At 52.1% G+C, this 23,516-nt stretch overlaps 1 protein-coding gene across 4 annotated transcripts in view; it reads right to left on the bottom strand.

The window, feature by feature from the left end:
* The window catches only part of GJC2 (gap junction protein gamma 2), a 39,134-nt gene extending 16,203 nt beyond the window's left edge, over positions 1-22,931 (bottom strand). Inside the window, exons 1-3 of one of the 4 annotated variants that reach the window (XM_074845401.1) lie at positions 22,223-22,931; positions 20,213-20,292; positions 16,691-17,096 (exon numbers count right to left, since the gene is read on the bottom strand). The gene's annotated coding sequence lies outside the window, so the exon portion shown is untranslated. Of the gene's footprint in view, positions 1-11,640; positions 11,732-14,589; positions 14,702-16,690; positions 17,609-20,212; positions 20,293-22,222 lie in introns of those variants that run through there. The other 3 variants (XM_074845410.1, XM_074845429.1, XM_074845432.1) reach the window with 3 other exon arrangements.
* Between the last annotated feature and the right edge of the window lie 585 nt (positions 22,932-23,516).

The following is a 23,516-nucleotide window of genomic DNA, read 5'->3' as shown; positions in this document are numbered from 1 at the left end:
AAGTCAAACAGCCACATTTTTGGCTGCTCCAGAAAGGTGTGAGGGTTTTTTTTTTTTTCCCTTTTTCCCTAACACCTGTGGATGGGCAGAGATGATGTATCAGGAGGAAGCTTGGAAGAACCCCAGGAAAAGAAGACAGGAGTGAGGGGAGCGGGAACAGAGGTTGGAAGCTCGGCCATGGCTTCTGGGCTCCATTCAAGAGCTGGGTGATGCCCCTGACTCAGGCCAAGCAGCCAAGAGGAACGTTTTCCCCTCCTTTTCAGCTGTGTGAAAACCATATTCACAGTGTCAGTGTGGGGAGAGGCCAGGGATGGGAGCAGCCAGCAAGTCTGCATAAGGACAAACATCTTAGACACAGCTTGAGGGTAAAGACAGCAAAACCAAAGTGAAGGTGGAGCGGTTGTGTCCCCTGGGGATCACACAAGCAAAGCAGGACATGCTCAACACCTCCCCCGGCTTTCCTCACCAAACCCCTCTTGCAAATACCTGCGAATACACACAGATTTTTGTTTTCTTGTGGAAGATGCTTTGCAGCTGCACAGAGAGGCTGCTGACTGAGAGTCTGATTCTATGGTTTTTTTGCAGCAGTTCCAATGAGAAAAATGATGGTGTCATCTCTGTCATCACACGCCTTATCTGTCAGACATAGGGACAGCCACCACAACACCCGGGACAACCAGTACACGCCTGGCCAAGATGGTGATTTTCAACCAGCCCCACTACACATAGCAACCCTCAGGATGGGCTCTTCCACCAGGATTTAAAACAGGTTTGTATGGGTTGGAGCAACCCAGGGAGACCCTGCCACTGCCCTTGGCCCTGGCTGAAGGGCGCTTTTTCCCCTAGTAGAGGACAGTGTGACCCACCACAAACCACGGCTCCCTTTGCCAAAGACTCAGCTCTATAGGTTCAACCTTGATCCTGGGCTGACATCCACCTGCCCAAACCACAGTGCAATAGAGGAGGAGGCTCCGGATTGGGGATTTGGTGGATATTTCTTTCACCCCTTGGAGTGCAGGAGAAGCCCAGCATTAGAATTGCATCCAAAGTTATCTTCATTTCTTTACCACCCCAAAAATATCTGTAATTTGCCAACCAAAGTGCAGGTTAGAGGAACCGTGTCTCAACCCTAACAAGGACAGGAGCTTGCAGCGAGCAAGCGCCCCACAGCTGGATGCAGGAACGGACCCACAGGATCCGGCCCAGGTATCTGAATCAGGCCCATGCTCTGCCTGGTTCTCACGATGCTCCCAGCCTTGGCCAGACACTGTGACTGCTAAGTGACTGCCCTGTCCTACACTGTCCTTGGAGCAGAACTCACGCCTTACTGCTTTAAACAACCATGTGGTTAAAGACCATGGGTGGGTGATTTGGAAGAACTGCTATGCTTGTGAGCAGATTTAAGGTCCATTTGCATCTGTTCCGGGTGCTGAGTCCCACTCTGCGCTCTGCTCTACCAAGAACGTAATGCTGATCTCCTAAACCCATCACCCAGCGCCTCAGCAAGTGGCCTGCTTGCAGCAGCTGAGGTAAAGCTCAGGGAGCAGGACTTGTAAGATAAAACTTAAAATCTTATCTGAACCAGGACATCTAAGACACCAAATCTCTCTGAAGATCCCAATGCTAACTGCTGGAGCATCTATTCCCCACTCTTTTGGCTTTGGAGGAGCCTCTGACTTGCCAGGTCAGATAGAGCCATAACAGTGAGGTGACCCAGGTGTTGTGAAATGGTGAAAAGGGCTGGGCACGGCTGCCAGATCCTTCCCTCCACCATATAAACCCATCCCTGCTCCTCCCCAAATAAACTGTGCTGCACACCTGCCACCCCAAATGACCAAAATGTCCTCCTGAGCTCAGCCCTGGCTACCTGGACGCCAGACTCCTCCTCACGGTAAAAAAATCCAACATTAACTGAACAAGGATACTGAGGACAAGAAAGCAAATGGCAAAGCAAAAATACCAGACACTTGGATGTGACGTTATGGCCCATTTTTCCATTATTAATAATATCTAAACATAGTTAAAAGGGAAGAGAGAGAGCCTCGAATGTGATAAATGAGGAAACAAACAGGTTGGACATGCTCTTGCCAACTGTTCTTAGATAACAGACAAAACAGAAAATAAAGAAAAAAAGGAAACGTTATTACTACAAGTGCTTTCCTATTCTTCTGGCTGGGTTCCCAGCATGACTGGAGCAGGTTTCTACTCTGCTCACACAGACTTATTGTTACACCAGTATCACCAGTAAATATTTAAATAACCACTTATGTAATTATACACAGAGATAATTATACAATCATGTTTAAATGCAGAGAAGAAGAAGATGAGAGAGAAATGCCCGAAGGAGTGCCCGGTGCCGGGCGAGCGGTACAGTACCTTCCCCGGGAGCCCTGGGGATGGGAGCATCCACGAAGGCTGGCCAGTCTGATCTGAAGGCGGACGCGGGGTGGGAAAGGGATGGGAGCCTTCCTGGATGTGTTTACATAGGTGGTCCCCCACCCGCTGACGCCAGAGAGGTCAGCTCATGCCTCACATCTGGACGCCACCGGGTCCCCCGTGCCAAGAAGGTAGACCTCTTGTCTTTTCGTTCCCCAAGCTTGCAGGACTGGACGGGTGTTGAATCAGTGTTCCTCCTTCCTCTCCAGAGGTGGATCGTGGGGTGGAGAAGGTGCCCTTAGGCTGGCATCCAGGTGGGAATGAAGCCAGTCACCCCTGGCCCTGGGCCATGCTGATGCTCCGATCAAAGGCTGACTGAGATCTGCAGCGCCAGAGGTCCAAGCCCTTGGGTATCCAAGGGGGTGCTGGCAGCACCTCCTCCACCCACTCCACCACTGGGCACGAGCACAGCCCTGCCTGTCTGCTGTGCTGGACATCCAGCTATCCAAAACCTACACCAGCACCACCAAACCCCATACCAGCACCACCAAACCCTACACAAACACCACCAGACCTTACACCAGCACCACCAATACTAAACCCTACACAACTTCTAACAAACCCTACACCAGCGTGACCAAGTCCCACACCACCACCACCAAACCCCACAGCACCCCCAGCCCACGATGTTCCTAGGTTGGGACCATGGGCCTGAGGGTTTGCCATAGTCTAATCATGCCCCACGTATGGGGCTAAGGGAGACACACCCCCAAACCTTGCTGCCTGCCCCTCCTACCAAAGGATGGAATGAGCTGGACCCTGCTACCCAGTTGCCTTCACCCCACGCAGTGCCAGGTGGGAAGGAGCCAGGAGAGCTGGGCTGCAGCCAGATGCTCTCAGAGGACCATCATGGGATGATGGCACCTTCCTTGCTGCAGCATTGCCCTCCCAGACACAGGACCCACTGCGTGACCCCCACCGCAGGAGAGCAGAATCTCTTATGGCCTCAATCCTTAATGAACACACAGGGATGTGCAGGTCGTTGGTCCTGAGGTGGACAGTCACACTCGCTGTCCCTCGGGAAGCCAGCAGACGGTTGTGCTTCAACGTGAGTGTGCATGCTGCTTTGAAACAGGTTGCTCCGGGGAGCGAGCAGCAATAAAAAGCTGGAGAGAAGAAAGGGTAATACCAAATCCAGCTGTGAAAACAAAGATTAAAACCCTCTGAGACTACAACCTCCCTTGGCCAACATGCGGGAAACAACACGCCAACATTAATTCCTCTCCCCATGACCATCCCACAGATATTGTTTCATGAATGAGCATGTTGAGTCGGAAGGGGAAGGGGCGGCGATGCAGGAGGAGGAGGCAGACAGCCCTTCCACGCCTTTTACACAGGGGAACCTCTGCAGTTCATGGAGGGGCAGGGCCGTGGGGCTGAGCCAACAACACTTCAGTGCTCAGAGCAGCTAGATGAGGTTTTTCTCTCTGCTTATACAACAGGCTGATCCTGAAGGATGAGATATTCCCAAGAGAGCACCAGGCAGATGGGTGCAGGTTTTGCTAGAGAAGTGAGCAGCGTGAGTGCATGCTACCCTGTTCACACCAAACCCTCCACCACATCCGCTGGGATGTGGTGGCAGGTGCCCCTGACATCACTGGGGCTTGCACAGAGGGGTCAAGCACCCCCACACCAGGTACCTGGGTGGTTCCCAAGCAGGGATGCATGAAGCTGCACTGTGAGGCTGAGGATGGGACACAGAGGATGCTACAGTCACAGTTTAATCCAGAATAATGCTAAAATCTCACCATGACATGCAGCAAGCCCTTTCCTAGTCTCCCAGTCCTGTGCTCACATTTCTTTTCCTCCATGCTCTCTGCCAGCCCAGAGCCAGTTCAGCCTCATCTGCTAATCTGAACGTTGCTAAGTTGAAAGAGGATGGACAATGCCACAGAAAGAGGGTGCAAAAGAAAAAAAAACCCTGGTCCTCCTTCACTTGGCGATAAATAGCCCTTAGAAATGCCAAGTCAAGGTTCCTGACCTACTATTGGGACACGTCTAGGTTTGCTGCTGGTTAACTGAGGTCCATCCTCTGCTGCAGCTCTGATGGTGGTCACTGGCTGGGCACCCAGCCCACCACATTTCAATATTCCAGGAAACCCCCTGGAAATTTTCTGGAGTGAATAGCCGCCATCAGTGACCTGTCCGTTACCAGAAGCTGGGGAAAGAAGATGAAGATGTGGGAGGTTTTTCTTGAAAATTCACTCTTTCTACCTCTGGTTCTTTCCCTCCCTTCCTCTCCAAGGCATCCTCCCTTTAGCTTCCAGACAGAAATAAATAAGAAACCACAACACCATCTGTGTTTCTGAGAAAGATTAAGAAGCAACAACTTAAGGGACATGAACCAAAAACCCAAATTATGTTCTGCAGCATTGCTGTAAAATGGGTTGGTTTGCACACAGATGGACAAGGCAGAGCCCTGTGGGCTGTGTGTGTGCAGCCATGAGGAGCTGGAGCCAGAGAAGCAGAGATGAATACAGAGCCTGTGAGCTTCCTTACATCCTTTGAAAGCAGATCTTCACCCATCGTCATCTTTCTCCCTGGCTGCTTTTTGGGTCCCTACTGCCCTCAAAGCCTGGGAACCTTCATCTTCATCCTCTGGAGCCCATGTCAGTGCTGCTCGGCTAACTCTCTGCTGTCTCTAGGGTGACTCCAGGCAGAAATGAGCAGGGTGTCCCTGTTTCCACCTCTCCCAAAGGCAACAGCACAAGGGAGATATGTTTTTGCCTTCTCTCAAGTAGTAAATCCTGCAAACCATGAGCCCCGATCACTAGCACCAGACACAGCCCTGTGATGGAGGCTGGCCGAGACATGACGAGGGAAGGGGCTTGCCTGGTGGGACATAATATCCAAAGCAAGCCCTGGAGGTGCCACAGAGGGTCTCTCCAATGGCATTGCCAACCTGTTCCATGTAGACTTGACCCCAACCAACTACATCATTGCCTCCTGCTTAGATGTGTCTCTTCTGCCCACACCCTTGACAAAATGTCATTGTATTGCCCTGCCATGATCCCAGGCTCCCCTTTGCATCCATCACCACTGGTTTTATCTATGCTGCTGGCTCCAAAAATGAGCAGGCCTGCTCCTGGCACACCTAATGTCACATCTCACAGAATCATCTGGGTTGGAAAAGAGCTTGAAGCTCCTCCAGTCCAACCATGAACCTCACCCTGACCGTTCCCAACTCCACCAGATCCCTCAGCGCTGGGTCAACCCAACTCTTCAACCCCTCCAGGGATGGGGACTCCCCCCCTACCCTGGGCAGCCCATTCCAACGCCCAACAACCCCTTCTGCAAAGAAATCCTTCCTAAGAGCCAGTCTGACCCTGCCCTGGCACAGCTTGAGGCCATTCCCTCTTGGCCTGCCGCTGGTTCCTTGGCTCAAGAGACTCATCCCCCCTCTCTGCACCCTCCATTCAGGCAGTTGTAGAGGGCCATGAGGTCTCCCCTCAGCCTCCTCTTCTCCAGACTAAACCCCCCCCGTTCCCTCAGCCGCTCCCCATCAGACCTGTGCTCCAGACCCTGCACCAGCTCCGTTGCCCTTCTCTGGACACGCTCGAGTCATTCAATGGCCTTTTTGGAGTGAGGGGCCCAAAACTGAACCCACTCATCGAGGGGCGGCCTCACCAGTGCCGAGTCCAGGGGTCAGATCCCTTCCCTGTCCCTGCTGGCCATGCTATTGCTGACACAAGCCAGGATACTGTTGGCCTTCTTGGCCACCTGGGCACACTGCTGGATCATGGCATCTCATCACCTTCAGGGCTGCAGATCCAGACCCCAGACAGCCCTTGCTCTGCTGCTGTCCATTCGAAGATCCTCACTCCATCCTCATTTCAAAAATTCAGCTGACCAAGTGGGTTTTCTCCTTTGGCTGGAGCCCTTCTTTTCTGCACTTGATTTAATTGTCCAGTTGTAAAAGCCAAGAATTTCCAAAACCTGGCAGAAAATTAAAGAATCAGTGCAGGAGCAAAACTACCCCTGCCTTGGAGAATGGCGCTTTTGTTTCCTGCCAGCCATCCTCTTTCAGGCACTGAGAGCAAAAACTTCAAGCCTTTCCAACCACTAAATCACCCCACTGGACGCGTAATGGGGGCAGCTGAACTACACCTAGTTCCACCTATTGAAATGATGGCAACAGTCTCCATCCCACAGGAACTGACCCCTTTACCATCACCGATGCTGGTGGAAGTGCTGATGACATATGAATGTTAGCGACCGTTATTAATTTCCAGTGGTGTTTACTGAAGTTGGAGCCAATGCAGAGTCAGGGGTGGAGGAGCGTAAGCTCAAGGGACTGGAGATGTGACGTGGGGGTACTCAATCCAACAGAGACACCAAGGGGAATTATGGCTTTGCTTAAGAGTTAGCCCTACCAGACTAAGCAAGGTGCCAGCTGCTTAGCCAGGATGTCAGCGTATCTATTCCAGTCATAGAATCATAAAATCATAGAATATGTCAAATTGGAAGGGACCTATAAGGACCATCGAGTCCAACTCACTTCAGTCATCACAGTGAAGTCCTGAATTCAAAAAACACATGACGTGGTTGGTGGGCTTCATAGGACCAAGAAATGGGGTCATCGCGGAGCAGCGCGCATGGCCTCCTCCTACAGCTCTCAGCAAAGTCCGCCCAGCAGAGAAGTCTACACACACACAGCCCATCACCTACCCCATCCTGGCCAGCCCTGAGGAGTCATCATCACTCCCCCACCAGCTCCAGTCCCCGCCCAGACATCTGTCCTGCTCCCCCTTATGGAATTTTGTGTGCTTTTACCTGCGATTTGGGGAATGAGCAATTTCATCCTTTTTCATGCCTGTCCACACAACAGCCCCGTTAATGCCGTGGAAGAGAAGGGGGACAGGGGAACCTTCGGCCTCTCTGCTGTGCAATGGAAGGGGATGGGTGAAACGTGCATCCCTGGGTAGGTCTGTTTTTGAAAAGCAATTACTGGCAGGGAAGACGGCAAATCCTGCATTCCTCAGTGAAGGAATCCGGATGATGTCACCTCCTGCCCAGTGGCAGGAGCATTCCTGCCTGCTGCAGCTCCCTCTGGGCAGCCCCTGCCTTTGCTACAAATATTTGTTTTGGCTTGGTTTTTGGAAGCTTCCCATTACAAGGAATAACAGCAGGATGGACTCTCCTACTGTAAGGCTTGTCTCTGTACCAGCACATTAGCACGGGCCACAGGTTAATAGAGGTTTACACATGCCAGACAAAATTTTACTGCCAGTAGCAGAAGTCTTTTTTTTTTTTTTTTTTTTTTTTTTAAATCTGTGTGGTGCAGTGCAGACTGAGGGATGTCAGAAATCTCTTAAAATAGAAGGCTGCCTGCTTCATTCAGTTTCAACTGAATTCACTCAATTTTCTAGTCTGTGTACCAAGATTGGGGGCATGTAGCTGTGCCTCTAATCCCGTGGCTGTCTCTCCATCCGTTTCTAGTAGGATACATCTAGCAGGATACACCTAGTAGGATATATCTAGTAGGATGCCTAAAGCGAGTCAAGATCTTTCCTAACCAACAGGCCTGGAATAAAGTACCCTTTTGCCTGGAAGGGGAGATCCAGTAGATGTTTCTAGGAAGAGGGTTGCAGGGGTATGGAGCAACTGTGGGGTGGTGCGGAGGCAGGACAATGTGCAGCGTGCTGGCTTCTCCTCACAAGGAAAAGATCTCTTGTGGTATCCTCCAAGACTGTTTTTAAGGGACTTGGGTGGGATTTAGTTGCCTAAAATTGGGTGTTCGACCCTTCTTGGAGCTGATCTCAACATCTGCCTGACCTCCGAGAGCTGATCTGGGGCACAGCTCAGTTTCCAGCTCTTCTCTCTGCTCCTCTCAATTTCACTACATGCTCTCAGGAACCAGGAGACCAGAAGCACACCCTGTCCAAGATGTGGTATCCTCCTGCAACTCTTTTTTTCTAGTTTACATTTTTAACGACCCTTAAAAATATCCATCCCACACAAAGCTGCTGCTTGCACCCCAACTGTTCACCCACTTCTTCTTGGCACCTGTGATGCTGAAGGAGGAAAGGTGGACACAACCAGAGAGGTCAGGAACTGATCATAAAGTAGGTATCTTATGGCAGATGGATAAATTCCTTCCTTATGCTCCAAGATGAACCATTGCTGGCACCTGAAGACGTTTCATACTCTTAGACCTCAACTGCAGGTCCTGCCCTTCAGTGGAAGATGTTAGAAGAGCAGGAGGGTGTTTTTTGTGAGATTCTTGTGAGGTTAGATTATTCCAAATCCCACCGACGTTGACGGGATCTTACTCAAGTCACTAATTTTATTAAAACATTAGTTGTGCCACTGAGATCTCAGCAAAGGCACAATGAAAGGAGCAATGGGAATAGCATTGAGCTGCATTTTTAACACCAGCATAAGGTATCACACCATATCTGTGGAGATGAGCTGGTTTGGGTTATAAAAAAAGCACATTTAAGCAATCACTTTTGGAGGTTTCCCAAGCTGGTATCACAGAATCATCCCGGTTGGAAAAGAGCTTGAAGCTCCTCCAGTCCAACCATGAACCTCACCCTGACCGTTCCCAACTCCACCAGATCCCTCAGCGCTGGGTCAACCCGACTGTTCAACCCCTCCAGGGATGGGGACTCCCCCCTGCCCTGGGCAGCCCATTCCAACGCCCAACAGCCCCTTCTGCAAAGAAATCCTTCCTAAGAGCCAGTCTGACCCTGCCCTGGCGCAGCTTGAGGCCATTCCCTCTTGGCCTGCCGCTGGGTCCTTGGCTCAAGAGACTCATCCCCCCTCTCTGCACCCTCCTTTCAGGGAGTTGTAGAGGGCCATGAGGTCTCCCCTCAGCCTCCTCTTCTCCACACTAAACCCCCCCAGTTCCCTCAGCCGCTCCCCATCAGACCTGTGCTCCAGACCCTGCACCAGCTCCGTTGCCCTTCTCTGGACACGCTCGAGTCATTCAATGGCCTTTTTGGAGTGAGGGGCCCAAAACTGAACCCAGTCATCGAGGTGTGGCCTCACCAGTGCCGAGTACAGGGGTAAGATCCCTTCCCTGTCCCTGCTGGCCACGCTATTGCTGACACAAGCCATTGGCCTTCTTGGCCACCTGGGCACACTGCTGGCTCCTGTTCAGCCGGCTGTCAATCAACACCCCCAGGTCCCTCTCTGACTGGCAGCTCTCCAGCCACTCCTCCCCAGGCCTGTAGCGCTGCTGGGGGTTGTTGTGGCCCAAGTGCAGCACCCGGCATTTGGCCTTATTGAAGCTCATACAGTTGGCCTCAGCCCATCGCTCCAGCCTGTCCAGGTCTCTTGCATCTGCTGATCATCTTTTTCTGCCAGGCCAGGGAGGCTGTGAGCATGAATGTGAGCCCCAGGCATCATGGTTCTGGCGCTCTCGGTGCCAGATATGGCCTTCACTGGCATAATGGCTAAATCTGGATGGACCCCATCACACTGCTGGGCGAAATTGTCTCTCCTTCCCCATGGAGCCTTCAGGCTGCAGCAACCTCTCTGAACCGGGCAAGAGCCAGTCATTTTGCACAGCTTCTGGGCAGCCCGAGCCCTAAATCAATCCCACTTCAATTAGCGCAGGACTTTCATCAGCGCTCTGTTGTTTTTAAGCTCCAGCGATAAGAGGTTTCAGTGAATATTTCAAACTCTACATAAACTACTGCCAACATAAACACTGTAAAAACACTCCCTATAAATCATGCTGCAGAGTTCACCCTTACTAGAACTATTAAAATTTTCTGGAATGGCTGAAAAAGCGCTGTGGGCTTCCAGGAGGCTCTGCAGCCACGAGATCTGGGAGAAAGGCAGCTATGCAGTGCAAAAGCTTGCAAGAAAGCAGCTGCTTGGAGCAGAGCTTCCTCCTCATCCTCCCACCTCAGGATCTCTGGGCGAGCTCTGCTCATGGAGGACTAAATAAATGAGCTCCACGCCCACATGCGTTCTGGCCAGGGTGCAAAACCTTGCATGTGTTTGCTGTTAGACGCAGTATTTCTTGAAGAAAGCTGCCTGCTTTTCCCTGCTGCTCTTCTGGCCTGGCTGCATCCATCTCCTATTTTCCAGGGCGTCCCTCTCTGCTAGAACAGGTAGGAGTGAGGTTATCTTGCAAACCAGCTTCAGAAGTGCCCCATGGACCCCCACAGCTCATGCTGACCTTGAGGACTGAAGCAGGAGATCAAAACCTCCTGCATTTGCCACTCTGATCTCCAGGCAGAAACAGCCTCAGTCAAACCCTACAGCAACCCAAAGAGCCAAGAAGGGCGAGGTCTGGAACATCCCCCATGCAGGGATGAGCCCAAGATCTGGTCTCTTTGCCATGGATCCCACCTGCTGAAAGACCAGCAGTGCTGTAGCACCGCTGGCATCAGCCCCAGGGCTGTCTCCCAGGCTGGGACCAAAGGAGAAGACACAGCCATTCTCCCCCTCTCCCAAAATCATGGTGGCACGCAGTCAGTCTCACCACCCCAGGGGCATCCAGGAAAGCCTTGCTCTTCTGCTGGGGCTCCTCATCTCTCCATTCACACGGGGATGCTAGGCAGGTCTCCATGGCCCGGCTGGGGTGGTGGGATGTCTCATGCTCCACCAAACTGGCATTTCCCACCAAACGCCGTGTCCATCCTGTGCAAACCTCTGGGTCCGTTCAACCAGATGAAGCTATGGCTGATCTCTTCTCACTCGTCTCCCCCTGACCCTGCAGCATGAAAAATGCTTTGTCGAGGGAATTTGTAGCCTGAGAGCAACCACCTCCCATGAAGCCAAGCCAATCACACAACAAAGCCCCACTGAAAGGCAGCCTTCCTCCAGGTGCCCTTGGAGAAGACTACACGAGTGCCGAATCGCCACTCCGGCAGCTGGAGTATCGCGCGAGCCAGCAGCCTTCCCCACAGCCCCGGGAAAACTCATGGGTATCTCGGATAACCTGAACACCTACATGTGGGCAACCAAAACCAGCCCGGGGTGTCCCATATGCAGCCTGTGGAGTCGGGGTGCTTGGGGCAGCACAGGGTCCTGGCCCTGGTGGTCTCCCCTTTCTTGGGGGACCCAACCACAACCCCAGGAGAAGCCATGCTGTCAAATGAGGTTCTTTCTACAGAGGGATTGCTTTGCAATGCCCGTGGTGTCATCTTTTTGCTCTCTCCTCCCCTCCTCTTCTCCAGCATTGCTTCCTTTTTATTAGCTTGATCTGTTTTGACTTGAAGCTCTCAAGAACCGGGGCTGACTCACATCTTCCCCAGAGGCATGAGGTGCTCCCATCCCACCGGATCACAAGAGGAGAGCAAAGGGCTGCTCTCATGCTGCGGCAAGCCTCGAGGGTCCTGGCAGTGCTTGCACAGGCCACCGGGTCACCAAAACACTGCCAGTGCGAGGGAGACATCGTCTGCTCTTGCATCATGTCACTAGACAGTGGCTCCTCCCCAGGGCTTGGAGCAGAGACTGGCAGAGAGGAGCTGCCTGCGCAGGAAAGGAATCATAGAGAACCTGGTTAACTATTTCTGTCTGAGAGCGCAGAGGAAAGGGCTGGGCAGAGCAGCGAGCAATAGCATTGTCCTGGCAGGAAAAAAAAAAAAAAAGGATGATAAAAATGTGCTTGAAGGAATTTGGCTCAGCTTATGTTTGTACCAGCACAAGGTTTCCGAAGCAGAGGCTTCCGGATGCGCCGCAGAGCATTTTCTGGGCTGAAATCAGCGGGGAATGTCATTTGGGGTCTTGGGTGGGATTAACTCTGAATTGATCTGGACGATCAGACTGATAAGGGATTTAAGCACCCAAAGATGCTCAGGGCTGCGCAGGAGCTGGCAGCATTTCTTCAGCCCAGTGACTTGGCCACAGTGAGGGATTTCTGGGCCATTTTCCCATTATTTTATCCATTTACATCCTGGCAGCAGCCCGCTGGTGGGCTCACACGTGCCATCTGCAGCTCGCTGCCTTGCTGGCCTCCACCCTGTATTTGGAAGGCATTTTGCACAAAGGAGACACTTGTAAAGCTCTTGGCCGAGCGCGTGTTTAAGAGTGTATTAAAAGATGTGGTCAGAAATAACAAAGCAAAGAGAAACGCAGCCTCGGGAGACACCGAGATCCCTCAGTCCTTGCTATGTTAAAATGGGTCTTATCTCATGTAAATTCATCCAAAAAGTAGGTTCCTCATTTTCTACCTGTCCCCTACAGCCCTGGCTTGCACTGATTGCATGCAGCAACCCTGCACACAAACTCCTTTATCTTCTCTTTTCCTGGCAGCAAGGAGCAGAAAGCAAAGCAGTTTATGTGGTCAGTCACCAAGATCTCCAAGCAATGGACCGGGTCAAAGGGAGCTGTGCAGCCTTAAAAGTGAACTTTGTGCTTGGTTGGATGAACCTTGGGTGGAAAAGCTCCAAACAAGCCATAAATTATGAGATCGAGCCCTCTGCAGTGCTGGGACCTGCAGAAATACAGCGCATGCCAAACGCTGCGGTCCACGTCTACAGTACATTACAGGGGAAGGAGGGGTTTCCTTATGACACACACCGAAAAAAAAATCTTCTGGTATTTCAGTCTTGGACAACACCCAAGGATTGTCTCAGAAATAGCTCTCATAGCTTGCAGAAGTACAAGGGACAGATTTCCCCATCAGTGACATGCCCCTTTCCCCCATTCCCACCCATCCGTGACTTGGATTTCCTTCCTCCAACTTTCTAAGGAGGCTTTGGGCAGAGGACAGATTGCCCTCCTGTGGCATTTCAAGGTAATTTGGGTGAAGGGAGAAGGTGCCTGTGGCCTCCTGAGACTCAAGGTGCTCTTTGCTTCCCTCTGCCAGGAGGGGACATGGCTCTCTCCCATTAAGCACAGCTTAAATACATTTATTAAGCCAAGCTCCTTGCTTGGTATAGATGGAAAAGGCATTTTGGGATGGGAGGAAATGGAGCCCCCAGGGTCAGTGAGAGAAATGCTTCCCTACAGCATGGACCAGGAGGACTCAAGAGGTCCTTTAGCCCCACTCTTACAGGATCCCTTTGGATAAATGCTGGTTGCAACTAAATTTGCTACAACTGTAACCAGTGACCTGGAGGTCTCCCATCAACCACGAGGAATATCTTAGGGTTTTAATGAGGATGGATCTGATAAAGACGATGGAAATGCAACAGCATCTCTAAACAAGATTCATTTAAAGAACTAGAGGTGTTGATAGAGGATACAGGTTGGAGAAGATCCCACCCCAGAGGAGCTTTCAGTGTGTTTGGTAGCCAACAGGACAGTTCTCTCTCAAGGAAGGGCCAGGGGCCAAGAAGATGAGGTCACCAAGGAGGAGGTTCAGCCCCCACTGGTGGTGATGCTGCTGAGCCACTGCTTTCCCTGTGCCTCAGTTTCCCCAGCTGCACAGGAGAAAAGACACCCTTTGTGAGGTGCTTTGAGAGGCAAGGATGAAAATTGTGCTGCATCCTTGGTTATTATTTAAAAACCAACACAATACAAAAAGCATCTTACAGAGAACATAAACTTACCAATGGACCTTTTGTCCACGGGTTAGAGACACCAGCTGCAAAACCACGTCTTCTGCAGGCGCTGGTCTTTAAAGATCAGCTTCTGGTGCATGAGCATGTACCACCTAAGCTGATGCTCCAAAAGCAAGCAGGCTGCAGACCCCAAAATTTGCTATGTGAGCAGAAGCCTCAGAAATGTAACTCAAGGGACCAAGAGCAGGACCAGCAGGAAAACCAGACCCCCAAGCATCTTCCTCTCCCCACCTCTGGTGGCCTGAGATGGGGAGGAGGTTTGGGATGGGACTGGCCAGAAGGTCCCAGAGCACATAGGGATTTCCATCAGGAAAAAGCCAAAACACCAGCAGTTTAATCCCAGACTCCCTGGAGATGGATTTGCGCTGCCCTGTGCGATGGGAGATGATTTATGCCGATATGAAGTGTGCACAAAGTGACACCAAATAGGGATGTTATGTCCCTTTCCACCAGCAGAAAAGGCAATATATGAAAGTTAAGTTGCAGCAAATGCATTCCCCACCCAAATGATGGGGAAAGGGCAGAAAATTAAGAGCAGGGGAGAGTGGGGTGGGAGCAGAGGTGGATTGAAGCAAAGGGAGGGGGTCTGTGAAGTGCTGGGAATCAGCCAAGCTAAAACCATCCAGCAAAATATCCAAATAAAGTGGAAGGGAGGAAAAAAAGAACAACGCAAAAAGTAACATACGGAGAAGCGTTGGGCTCAGTCGTTTGCAAAAACATCCCATCCTTTCGTGCTGGGGTGTGCAGAGCCGCAGGCAGCGCCCCGTCCCTGCCTGCCGCCGCGGGCAGAGCTCCCCAGCCGCTGCTTTTCCTGCCCTCCCAACCCTTCCAGACGAGCTCTCTTCCCACTGCACCAGGCGGGAGACAGTGACGTGGAGACCTCCACCGGGGAAGCTTCCTGAGACAGGAGAGCTCCTCCGAGTCCAACGCTGCAAACCCATTGTTCCCTGGGACGCCAAAGATTTCTTTGTCTTTTTTTTAAGTTCCTTATAAGCACCCAAAAAAAAGTCCAGAAAAAAAGCTGAGATTGCAGCTATGGTTTCACGAGCTGAGAGCAATGCTTAGGGAAAAAACAAATAATTCAAATAATCTAAGGGTTTAGGGCTAATAATAGCAAAAAAAGCAGCTCCTTGGAGGAGGAGAGGGGAGGCGGAAAGTGGAGGTGCTGCCATGGGATAAGAAATGCTTCTTCTTGTTTGGACCTTCTGTTCAAACAGGGGTGAAGCAGAAAGGAAAGCTGGCTACAAACACGACCCGTCCTTACAGCTGCAGTGATATACTGCAGCAGCATCAAAACCCTCTTTTTCCCCCCCAATTTTTATGTCAAAGGGAACAGCCCAAAGCAGCGCTTGTTGAGCAAATTTTTAGTATTTTATGTTGGCCACGGCATTCCCCACCAGCCCCATCCCAGACCCTCTTCATCCCTCTGCTCTCTTCCCAGCCCCATTTTGCAGGGCGGGGGGGGGCAGCTGGAAACATCTGGAGATAACAGCTGGAAGGGAAAACAGCTGGAAGAGGACAGAGAGGACATTTTCCTCCTCCCCCAGCCCCTCCTGCTCTCAGCCATAGGGTTCTGCCCCTCATGCAGGTCTCTAGTCAAAGAGGGGGGGTGATGTTACCCAGCAGGGTACACAACAAGCAGGGATTAAATAATTGTCCGTCTGGAGGCCGCGACCTTTCACGCGTTATCTGTTCCTTCACGTTGCCAGCTCGCATGATTTTATGGATGATCTCACAATAATTGATGTTTTCCTTAAAGGCCCCGTGCTACGAGGTAAGATTTGGCTTCCAGGAGTCCAAATCAGCAAGGTTTTGCTTGCTGCAATTCAAGAAACCCTCCAAAACTTAGCAAATCCAGTATGAAGATGGCTCTAAAGCTTTAAAATCTGGTGGTTCTTCAAATCTCCTCATCTTACAGGGATCGAAGTTCACGTCCCTGGGCATTTCTTAAGTAGCACCCGCCATGTGAAACTCCTCAAAATAACTTGTTTTTCCCCGGGTTTAAGGAGGAGGGATATTCTTGCTCCCCAGCACAGCTGGGATGGGGCAGCCAAGTTTTCATCCTCCTATTTTTTTCAATTTAGGGGAGGAACAAGCTGGGAAACAGACTGGTTGACCGTGCAGGGGGGATGCCTTCCCAGGAGGGGTTCTCAAGAGGAAATTAGCTCATAGGATGCTCTGGGGGTGGAGGAGGAGGGAGAAGGGAGGCATCGCCGCAGCACTTGCTTCTGCAGCTGGTGCTGCCCTTGACACGGTCACAAACCAAAACATCAGCCCAAATTGGAGGTTTTCAAGCAGATTTTGGGCAAGGAAAACACCCTCACCAGAAACCATTTAGGGAAATCCTTTTGTAGGCGCCCAGCTTGAAAACATCTTTAAATATGCTTCTACAATATCTCAGAATCACTGTTTCGGACCCGGAGCAAAGTCTCATTCAGCCTTGTTTGAAACAGTTTCGAGCAAAACCCTGGCTCTAAATTTTAAGGGATTGCCCAGGCCCCAAGTTGGATCTCTGTGGCTTAAGCATGTATTTAATATGAAACATTTTACGGGCATAAAAAGACAACAGACAATTTGCATGGCTCTTGATTCTGACTTTATATAATATATGTAATATATAAAAAAATATATACAAAATATATGACAAAGATCAATGAAAGAGTGGCATGGCCCCCCAGGATGAGGAACAGAGCATCCTTTTGTCCCCAAATCCACATTTTCCTCCCAAGCAGTGATACCCCCTCCAGAGTCACACATCGGTAAGGAAGCGATTAGACGAGCCTTACCTTTCACAGCCAGGAAAAAAAGGTGTGCCTGAGCTGCGAGTCTTCACCGCATAACCGGAGACCTTCGAGGGGGGAAAAGCTCTGCAGCCCAACCGGCCGCAGCCCTGCAACAAAGCCAAGGAGGCGGCGATTATTCCCGGGCATCTCTCTGCCAGGCACAATAGGGCAGCGTTTCAGCACCCGTGCTCAATGCCATCATTGTCCCTTCCAGAGCCACGGCTCCTGTGTGCAGTGGCACAGGGTGAAGCTTCTGCTCCTCTGCAAGCTCCCAGAAGGCTTCATCCTACCACTGCAGAGGACCAGGAGACTTTGTTTTCCTCCTAGGGCAGGACAACAGACCTGGGGACAGGAGAGATCTCAGTTTTGCCTTGTCAACACCGTTATGCTATTGCCTGGCGTGAGGTTCCTACGAGAGAGGAAGGAAACAGGGTCTTAAATAAAATGCATCAGGGGCACAAAGGTGATGGGAAGACTGGGTTGAGATCGGGTGTTAACAGCTCACTGATAAAACAGAGCGATGCTCTGGGCGGTGTTTTGATCCTTCCAGGGACTTTGTGTTTGGATGCTGCATCCAGTGGAGGAGCACACTGAGGAGCTGGAGAAGGTCCGATGGTGGCCACCAAGATGGTCAGGGCTGGCGAATGGGATGTGTTAGGGGAGGCTGAGCTGGGTCTGACCAGCCCAGAAGAGATGGGGAGTCCTTATTGACAAGGGCAACTATTAATAGGAGGGTGGAGAGAAAACGGAGCCAAACTCTTCTCAGAGGCACCCAGGGACCAGAGAGGCAGGAGATTTGCAGCCAAGATGATGAGAAGGCATGAAGGAAGGTCGTGCCTGTCTTTAGAAACACCAAGAGGTGCTGCAAGACCAGTGAAATTTCTTCCCTATGACCACGGTGGATAGGACAAGGGTAATCGGCTTAGATTTCAGCAATTAAAAGATCAAAGAGCCCAGAGATGCTACCACAGCCATGCTGTCTGCTTCATTTTTGCTCCTACCTGCCAGCCCTGGTGTCTGCAGGTTAGGAGCAGGTCCTGAAGCCGATGGGGTGAAGCTGCAGTGTGATGGCCCCAAGGAGCAGCAGCACCCATGCTTCAGAGGGCAAATGGGGTGAAAACAAATTGTGGTGCATTCGAAAAAAAATATATATAAAGGCAAATGAAATGTGGAAAAGCTGCTGTGATGGAGTTGGGCTGCTCCCTAGGGATGCTGGCAGAGCGTGGACAGCACTTGGGAGCCTGGGGCTGGGAGGAGGGAGCAGAAAGGATGTTCAGCCCAGGTTTGAAGCCACAAGGATGTCTGTGGTGGCCGAGATGACTGTAGTCCTTGTGGCTTGCTGGCCTCCGCAGGTCAAACTACCGTAATAATTGGCAATCAGATACAAAATCAATGAAACACGTGAGATCATCTTCCTCGCTCAGGGGAACAGCCTGCCAAGCTCTCTCACCCCAAGGATGCTGGCCATGGCTCCCCAGGGAGAGCAATTCCCCCACCAGCGTGGGCAGTGACACCACTGTCCCCTCTCCACCTGGATCCGGATGTTGCTTTACTCTCTCCAGTCTGGGAGGCACCTGTGGGACCACCACCTTAAGCAGGGATGCAACTCAAGTATCCTGCACTTCCAACCAGGAAAAATTATAAGCCTCCCCTTTTTCCTCATCCTAGACCTCGTATATCCAGGCCAGCATGTTGCTGGTTTTAACAAGGGTGACTGGAGCATCACACTTGGCTTTTTGGAGAGCAGGGCTCAGTCCCCATCACCTCTGTGCTGGCTTTCCATAGGAAGCCAGGGACACCCCTTGGGGCTGAACCATGCAGGCACTTTGCTTTCCATCAGCAAGACTTGCCTGATAGCAAACAGGAGAAGAAACCCCAGTGCTTCAAGGGAATATCTGCAATATCTTAATGCTGGACTGAGGACTTGGCCACCGCAAGGCTGAAGGCAGGGGGGCGGCCGCCCTGTCCTTCCCTGCGCTCATTGGTCCCAGCTCCCAGGGGTCTCCTCCCCATGTGGGTTCACTAAAATAATCCCCTCTATGGGGCAATGAAATAAAATACATGAATTCTTTGAGCTCAATCTGGGCACTGGCATTTTGCCTTTTCTGCCTCTTTTTTTATCACCTCCTCGAATCTCTGGCAGCTGGGATGGGGAAAGTAAAAGCGGGAAAAAAACATCCTGTTCCTCCCTCCTTTTGTGGCTGGGGAGAGAGAAATCAGGCATCAGGCTGTCAGGAGGGGGATGCATCCCCGATTTCACAAGCATCTGATTGTACCAATTGCCGAAGCACACAATCTGAATTGCAGATGGCTTATGGCTATTCACAGGGCTGGAGCCACATCCCGGACAAGTGGAGTCACAGTTGCTATTGTGAGAACAAGCTGAGCCTGTACTGGATTCCCCTCTTTTTGCCCATTTTTGGAGGATGGGAGCAGGGCTGAGCTCTAGAAACGGGGAGCTGCAGTGTTCTGCCCCGGACAGTGCTCCTCGCAGCACATGCCACCCTGTCCAGAGCCAGTCGCGTTTATGGATCAGTGTCCCACACTCTCCAGGGATGACATAGTTGCACATCCAGTCGATGAGGCTGACCCAAATACAGTGTCCAGCAAGGCAGGCACATCCTGGCTCCTGGTCCAGCTGCCAGGGCGGCCCTTTTCCTCGCAGAGCTGACAGAGCTGGTATCACAGAATCATCTGGGTTGGAAAAGCCCCTGAAGTTCCTCCGGCCCAACCATGAACCTCACCCTGACCGTTCCCAACTCCACCAGATCCCTCAGCGCTGGCTCAACCCGACTCTTCAACCCCTCCAGGGATGGGGACTCCCCCCCTGCCCTGGGCAGCCCATTCCAACGCCCAACAACCCCTTCTGCAAAGAAATCCTTCCTAAGAGCCAGTCTGACCCTGCCCTGGCGCAGCTTGAGGCCATTCCCTCTTGGCCTGGCGCTGGTTCCTTGGCTCAAGAGACTCATCCCCCCTCTCTGCACCCTCCATTCAGGCAGTTGTAGAGGGCCATGAGGTCTCCCCTCAGCCTCCTCTTCTCCAGACTAAACCCCCCCAGTTCCCTCAGCCGCTCCCCATCAGACCTGTGCTCCAGACCCTGCACCAGCTCCATTGCCCTTCTCTGGACACGCTCGAGTCATTCAATGGCCTTTTTGGAGTGAGGGGCCCAAAACTGAACCCACTCATCAAGGTGTGGCCTCACCAGTGCCGAGTACAGGGGTAAGATCCCTTCCCTGTCCCTGCTGGCCACGCTATTGCTGATACAAACTCCTCCTCTAGCAGGACTCCTACTCCTACAAGCACCTTGGAGCATCACGTACCAGCTGGATGCTCCCCAGTACCCTGTGCTAGAGAGAAAACTCGATACTTCCCCACATCTTGCTTTCAAGCATCAGCACAGTCAGGGAAAAGAAGCCTCGGAAGAGTGATGTCTTGGCTGAGGAGTGCTGGCACAGGTTGGGTTGGGTCCCACCAGGGTCAATTAGCCCCAGCGAGGGTTATTAGCTGTGGTTTTATGGGACCTACCTGTTGTCGGTGTTGATGGTGCTGGTGGGTGTCTCAGCGTAAGGCAGCAGCAGCTGGCACGTGGTGGTCACCTTGCTGTCCTGTGGAAGAGCACAAAAAGGGCATCAGCATGGCTGGGCAGGGACCACATCACCTGGCAATCAGGGTAGCGACCAATCTCAGCTGTAGCTCCCTAAAAAAAAAGAAAATGCCCACAATCTAGAATGGCTGGATCCCTCAGCCAGGGAAAGCCATCCCCAGCCCACCCAGCCCACCTCCCTCCCGCTCCCGCGGGCACACTCCTCATCTGCTCCAGCACACTCAGCGGCTCGCGAGATGGCGGAAGGTTTTGCACCACGGCAGGTTGGGGAGCGCCGGCAGGTCTCAGCCCACGGCTCCACCGCAGAGGGGTGACCCTAGGGAGAGGGATGACACCCCAAACCCCCTGCAGTAGGGCGCTCTGATCCTGTTTGAGGCCACACAGGCTGCCGGAGGATTTCCTAGAAGAGGTTTGCTGCCTACTGATGGAAATGCAGGCGCTGGATAGAGCAGGAAAAAAGTGGGTTCTGCCAGAAAAGCTGGTAACTTGTGGCCTTGGACCCCCAAGCTGGGGCCAGGCAGCACTAACCCCGCTGATGTGCTGAGCAAACTCTCTGGAAGGTCCTAAATACATGCAAGGAACCCAGGCTGGCTTGCAATAAGCTTTTTCCTCCCCTGATAACAACTTCTGACAGCACTCAGGTCGCTGTAGCCACAGCCTTACCCATCACACATCATCCCCGTGCACCAATGTGAGCACGTCCCATCACACCTTCACACCCGGGCTGCTAAATCCCAGCGCTGGCGATCAGAAGCACACACACAGACCAAGCTGGACACTGATGGGGCAGCAAGAAAACCACGGTTATTCTTGCTTCTTTTTTTTTGTTGTTGTTTATTTTACATGCTGGCTGCCCAATTATTTCCCAGGCTGGCTCTGCCCCGCGGTGCCTTTTTGCAATTGCACAGAAGAAAGCTTGAAAATCAGGACTACCTCCGAAAGCACTTGAGATGCCAAGAAAAAATACTCAGGGAGAAATTCTTCCCCACAGTCCCATGGAGCCAGGTGACAAGGTTTTGGGATAGCTAAATAAAACCACATTTGACAGCGTTAGCTCCCTCTTGCCCTTCATCTTGCCCACCTTCACTCCAAAATGCCCCAAACCTGTTGGTTGGTATGTTCAGCACCTTCCTGCCTGGAAGATCTCCTAGGTGGTCCCCCAGGACCAGCATCTTGAATCACAGAAAATCCCTGGCAGGGAGACTCCCGTACCCTCACTTTGCCACAGTCTATTCCCTTGACCCCAGCCCCCCATCAAGCACTGGGAGACACCATTTGCGGTTGTGTAGGACCCTGAATTCAGCAGCCACCGCAACTGCGATGCTCAGCAAGGTCCTTGCCTGGCCCAGGGATGCAGGGATGGTGGCATCCCCAACAAGCCGGTACTAAAAATATGGATTTAGGAAGGTATTTGTGTTTGCAAATGCAATTAATCAAGTAGACATCTCATTTCTGAGGATGCAGAAATTAAACTCATTTCAACAGGTGCCTTCGCTCACCCAGTTACGGGATTTGATGTGCAGCGTGGCCCTTCCAAAACACCAAACACAGGGGGGGCACTGCCGACAGCCGCCAAAAAACAACTTGCAAGCGATGCCCAACAGCCCTACCGCCCGCTCGGTGACCAGCCCGGCTCCAGCAACCCGGCTCCCGGTCCCTCTGCCACCCATCGCCATCCCGGCGGCCACCCTGTCGCCTCGCGTTAGCGCTGGGCATCCAGGCGTTCGCTGCTTCGTTCTGTCAGACACAGCGGCAGCCGCTAAAAGCAGGTCACCCAGTATAGGGTGGGTTATTTAGGGCTTCCCTCTCTGTTACCACCAGGGAAGGGGCGACACAAGGGATCTAAATGACTTTGTTTTTTTTTTCTCTCCCCATTTTCCAAGTGCTGCCACAGGGCTGAAGCACTGTCCCTGTTCGCAGGTAGCACTCACCTCTCCCAGAGGGGCAGCTGAAGGCTGGGCTCGGGGCTAGCAGCGGCGCAGCTCCCGGGGTGTCGGCAGGAGGGCTGAGCAGGCCGGGCACTTCCATCTGGTGACAGCTCTGTGGGTCCCACGTGGCGGCTCAAGACCCCCCGACTGAGGCCAGCGCCGTGTCCTGCACCTCTGCGTTTTGCTGCTCAGCAGCGCGGGCCCCCTGCACTTTCCTGCTGTCATTTCTGCCATCTAGAGGGGACGTTTCCCCATTGCAAACGCGTCCCTCAAAACATAACGAAACCCGATTCAGAAAAAAAAGAAAAAAAAAAAAAAATCACAGTCCATCACTTGCCGCTGCAGGAAGAGCCTGGCCGCAGCGATTCACACTGTCAGGGTGGAGGCAGCTGGATGCTGTGAAGCAGGTACACCCCAGAAAATGTTTGGGGAGCGTTTTCCTGGCAGTTTAACCAAAATGAGAACCTTGCAACATGAAACTCATGACAACAGAAAGGATTTCAGAGTCTAGTCTAGGAAAGATAGATTTAAAACAGCCCAAGAGAGGTAAACGATCAAAATAATTATCAAATCATCCTGAATGCAAGTGAAGTATTAAAAGGGTTGCCCAAGGTCTGGTTCTGCTTGCTATTCATAACGTGGAGGATGGCTCTTACTTAATTAGGAGGTGGCCCAGACCAAGAGGTCCTGTAAACATGCTGGAGCAGAGCAGCTGGGTAAACCAGAGAGATGGGAGATGAGCAACCTGGCCTAGTGGAAGGTGTCCCTGCCCGTGGCAGAGATGTTGGACTGGAGGGTCTTTAAGGTCCCTTCCAACGCAAACCATCCTGTGATCTGTGATATGAAGAGGATGAAACCCAATGGTTGAGTTTAAGGTACAACCATGCCCTGGTAAAATGAGGTTTTGGCGAGAAAATATCACAGCCTGGCATTGCACACTGCAGCCGTTCAGGGTCTTGGTCTGGGTTCATTTTGGGGGGAGGAGGCTGGAAGCCAGCGCCGGTGGGACGGCGGCTCTGCCGGACTTGCCATTTCTCAAGGATCAAACGCAAACCCCCCGTGTCCTCCAGGACAACAGGCTCTGGCACAGGCAACCCCCACCAGCAGCTGTGCCACAGCTGTTCCTCCCCTGAAGCCCAACACCAGCTTAACCACCTGGAGGCACCAGTTGCAACGCTCCTCCTCTCTCTCCCACACTTACCTCTGGTGAAGACTGGGGTGCTCTGAGTACAGGGGCTCCGTGAGGAACCAACCCCTCCAAGGAGGCTCAGGATACAACCTGCTGGAGGGACCAAAG

This window comes from Strix aluco, chromosome 1 (assembly GCF_031877795.1).
Source record: "Strix aluco isolate bStrAlu1 chromosome 1, bStrAlu1.hap1, whole genome shotgun sequence".
Taxonomy (NCBI): domain Eukaryota; kingdom Metazoa; phylum Chordata; class Aves; order Strigiformes; family Strigidae; genus Strix; species Strix aluco.
This window is presented reverse-complemented; position numbering and strand designations above follow the sequence as displayed.